This window comes from Mirounga angustirostris, unplaced genomic scaffold (assembly GCF_029215605.1).
Source record: "Mirounga angustirostris isolate CCGP_5_RB_7025 unplaced genomic scaffold, mMirAng1.0.hap1 SCAF_3, whole genome shotgun sequence".
In the NCBI taxonomy this organism is placed as follows: Eukaryota; Metazoa; Chordata; class Mammalia; order Carnivora; family Phocidae; genus Mirounga; species Mirounga angustirostris.
Window position 1 is genome coordinate 158,177,247 of NW_026991711.1, and position 4,889 is coordinate 158,182,135.

Sequence of the window (4,889 nt, forward strand, 5' to 3'; positions counted from 1 at the left end):
TTCATCTTTCAAGGAGTCATAGAGTACAAAGCAGCATTCTGATGCAAGGTCAGAAGACAAGTGTTCACGTGCTGGCTGTGCTGCTTTCTAGTTTGTGCAAGTTACTTATTTTTATTTATTTATTTATTTAAAGATTTTATTTATTTATTTGACAGAGAGAGAGGGAACACAAGAGGGGGAGTGGGGGAGGGAGAAGCAGGCTTCCCGCCGAGCAGGGAGCCCAATGTGGGGCTCGATCCCAGGACCCTGGGATCATGACCTGAGCCGAAGGCAGACGCTTAACGACTGAGCCACCCAGGCGCCCCCAAGTTACTTATTTTTAAACGTGTTTCCTACGTTCTTAGCGTGTGAAGGACTGGATCAAAAGGGCCTCATTGCACCCCCTCAGATGCACCAATATCAGCCCACACTTCCTCCTCAGATACCTGAGACCCAGCTCTGTGGGGCTTGGGAGTAGGGGATGTGTCACCTTTATGCTTCTTAGGCACTAGCACCAGCCAAGCAGTGGCCTCCCCTCAGAGATCTGGGTCCCAGCATTTTGGGACTGTTTTTAAGTTTTGATAACCCTGAATTCTTCCTTGTTCCCTCAACAGGAGGGGAGTGTGCACAAAAGTCAGGCCTGCCTGCTATTCTTTGAAACACTTGCTTATAAGTTTGGCCTTTGGCTGGCATTTGGAGACCCGTATTTCAGGTAAGTTTTCACCATTCCCAGAACTGATAAGACTTGGGGCGCCTGGGTGGCTCAGTCATTAAGTGTCTGCCTTTGGCTCAAGTCATGATCCCAGGGTCCTGGGATCGAGCCCCACATTGGGCTCCCTGCTCGGCGGGAAGCCTGCTTCTCCCGCTCCCACTCCCTCTGCTTGTGTTCCTGCTCTCGCTCTCTCTTTCTCTGTCAAATAAATAAATAAAATCTTTGAAAAAAAAAGAACTGATAAGACTTGCTGTTCTTATATGATCAGCCCCCAATAAAAACCCTGGACACTGAGTCTCTAATGAGCTTATCTGGTTGGCAGTATTTCACACACGTGGTCAGAATTGTCAGAAGAATTAAGCATGTCCTGTATGATTTTATTTCATAGGTAAAGGACCCTTGGAAGTTTCACCCAGTTCCCCCAGACATCCCACATGCTCCTTTTCCCTTTACTCATTTTGCTTTATATCCTTTTGCTGTAGTAAATTATAGCTGTGAGTACAACTATATGTTGAGTCCCATGAGTCTTCTCAGCAAATCATCAAACCCACCAGTTACGTAATTAACACCCAGAACCTCAACATGCAGTGGTACCTACTGCTTTCTTATATCAGCATCCACTTTTTGTCACCATGGTTCTGTAATCCCTGTTTAACAACATCCTTATATTAAATATTATATATATAGAAAGATTTCAAACATCCATTAACACTAGATATATTATTATAAACTTGCCATTTACCCATCATCCAGATCAATAATTGTCAACAAATGATCAGTTTTGTTTTATCCACTCTATTTCTTCACCCTCCATTGGATTATTTTAAAGCATATCACAGACATCTTATTTCACTTGTAAAAGCTTCAGGATAAATCTTTTTTTTTTTTTAAGATTTTATTTATTTGCAAGAGAGAGAATGAGAGACAGAGAGCATGAGAGGGAGGAGGGTCAGAGGGAGAAGCAGACTCCCTGCCGAGCAGGGAGCCCGATGCGGGACTCGATCCCGGGACTCCAGGATCATGACCTGAGCCGAAGGTAGTCGCTTAACCAACTGAGCCACCCAGGCGCCCAGCTTCAGTATAAATCTTTACTGAAGTAGAGATTTCACTTGAATTTCTTAGTCTTGTATATGTCTTTTTATATTTAGTTTGTTCAAAACAAAATCCAAAAAAATGCCTCTTAAATCTTTTAAATCTAATCAGTATGGATGGTAGCTATACTTATGGTGAACATAGCATAATGTATAAACTTATCCAATCACTGTTGTACACCTAAACTAATGTAACATTGTATATCAATAATACTGAAAGGAAAAAAAAATAGGGGCACTTGAGTAGCTCGGTCTGTTAAGCCTCTGAGACTTTTGATTTCATCTCAGGTCATGATCTCAGGGTCATGAGTCTATGTGGGGCTCTGTGCTGGGAGTGGAGTCTGCTTACGATTCTCTCTCTCCCTCTGCCCCTCCCCTTCTCCCTATTTAAAAAAAAAAATAAATAAATCTACCACAGTCCCCTGCCTTTCTCCTTTTTTTTTTTTTTTTTTTTTTGAGAGACAGAGAGAGCACAAGCAGGGGGGAAGGAGGGAGGGACAGAGAGAGAGGGAGAGAGAGAATCCCAAGCAGGCTCCATGCTCAGCCCATAGCCCAATGGGGGGCTTGATCCCAAGACCTCAAGACCATGACCTGAACCAAAATCAAGAGTCAGACACTCAATCAACTGAGCCACCCAGGCACCCCATCATTCCTCCTTCTGTATTTGACATTTGTTGAAGAAATGGGTCATTCGTCCTATAAAATTTCCCATATTATTTGGCAGATTGAATTTCCTTTGGTGTCATTTAACTTGTTCTTCTATCTCCTGTATAAACTGGCTTATCTAAAAGCTTGACCAGATTCAGATTCAATTATTTTGGCAAGAATATTTAATATGTGGTATTGTGTCAAATATATTTTTGACAGCATAGTTGGTTTGGACTCTAAGAGACTGACTCTAACAGGTCTCTGCTGAGTTTTAATTTACCACCGATCTTTTTATGTTGATAGACCTTTTAACCCCCAATTTATGAAAGCACTGTCATCTACTGAAACTGAACCAGAGTTTATTATCACCTTTAAGCTTATGACATTATTTCCTTTGCTGAGAAGTCAAATGAGGACCATGTACTGTCATCTATTACAAAGATTCTTCTATTTGCTTTAAAAAATGTTTTTTATTGGGAAACTCTATTTCATATGTCTTGGAAGAGTTGAATGAGAAAATGTTTGGCAAATTTAATAAAAGGCCTTCTATTAAGTACATAAGCATATCATTTGTTGTACCAAAAAATTATGTTTTACAGGCCATCTAGTTAACAATACCAATAGTTTGAAATAGAACTTAGTAGGAGGTGGCATTGTATTTTCTAGACAACTGGTAACGACTGGTTTTTGAGCAGGGGAGTAATATGATAAAAATGTGTTTTAAGGGGGGCGCCTGGGTGGCTCAGTTGGTTAAGCGACTGCCTTCGGCTTGGGTCATGATACTGGAGTCCCGGGATCGAGTCCCACGTCAGGCTCCCTGCTCAGTAGGGAGTCTGCTTCTCCCTCTGACCCTCCTCCCTCTCATGCTCTCTGTCTCTCATTCTCTCTCTCTCACAAAAAAAAAATAAAAAAAAAATAAAAAAAAATGTGTTTTAAGGAAAACATTACTGAAAATATTTAAGTCAGGAAGAACATAGATTCTGTATTTGAAGGTAATCTAATATAGAATTGCTTGGATGCAGCTACAGAACCACCTCAATTAACAAGTACATCCTGTGTTATATTGAAAAGTGACAAACTTTGTAGGTCGTGATTTCAACTCACTTCACAAAGCATGACTGCAATGAACAAAGCAAGAGTAGAAAAATAATACAAAATAACAAATTCCCTATATCATTATTTACATCACCCCCCCCAAAAATCATACTTATACACAGCAGCTAGAATATTTCTGTGAATGTAAATTAGATCAAGTCACTATTCTGACCTCTAAACTTGCATGACTTCCCTTCACACTTAGAATAAAATCCAAAGTTGGTACCATGGCCTCCCAGGCACTATGATAAAGTCCTCACTACCTCTGACCTCATTTCCTACCCCTCTCCTCCTCACTCACTCACTGTGATTCAAATACCTTGCTCTTCATAAAACAGGGTAAAATTGTTTCTGTTTGGAGCCTTTGCGCTTGGTATTCCACCGGAAGTTACTTCCCCCGCAAATGCATAATTCCTCACTTCATTTAGGTCTTTGTTCAGTATCACCTCCTCAGAGGCCCACCTGACCACCCTGTACAGAATAGCACCCTACCTTACCCCTCTCCACCTCATTACCCTGCTTTATTTTTTTTTCTATAACAAGTGCCCAATATTTGTTGGCTATATTTAATCAACCATCTCATTGACTCTTCAAAACTATATTCAGTAGGTAGTACTGCTATCCAGTTTACAGAAAACGTACAAAGGTTAAATAAGGACCTGGGAACAAACGGAGGAGAAAAGGATGTCAGGATTTGATGACTTGATTCCTGAAATGGGTAAATTAAAGCAAAGTTGTCTGGTTTGTCTGGACTATGGGAAACCCACACTATCCACGAACACCAATTAAAATGTCGGCCACACAAGAGGAAGGCAAATAGAATGAGTCTGTTCCCCAAGGACATGACCTTATGTTACCCTCGCAACAATCTCCTGGGGAAAGCACAGCCGGTCCTGTGTTTGACAATCATTAAACAGCAAGAGTCCGACGGCCAGACTTCGCAGCCAGTAGCGATGGCGGTCCGGCTCAGCACTCACTGGTTTGGACAGTTACGTAATTAACACCCAGGACCTCGAGCTCCCTCCCACCCCTGGGCTCACGTGCCGAGCCTCGCGACCTCAAACAGCACCCAAGAGAACGGTGGCGGTTGGCGAATCCGGGGAAGAGTTCCAGCGCGGGAGGTGGGGAGAGCGGTCCCCGTGAGTCTCATGTAAAAAGCTCCTGAGCGCGCGGCGGGAACTAGAGGCCGGCCATGCAGAGGGGTGTGTCCGGGAGGCCCTGAGCTCCCTGATTGGCCGGTAGGATGACGAAAGCGTTTACAGTAGGCCTTACGAGCAGTGGGAGCTTGCGTCAGCTTTGCGCTTTCAGGGTGGGAAGAGGGGGCGTGTCTGGTGGCTCAAGGGGCCCGCCGATTGGCTGGAAGG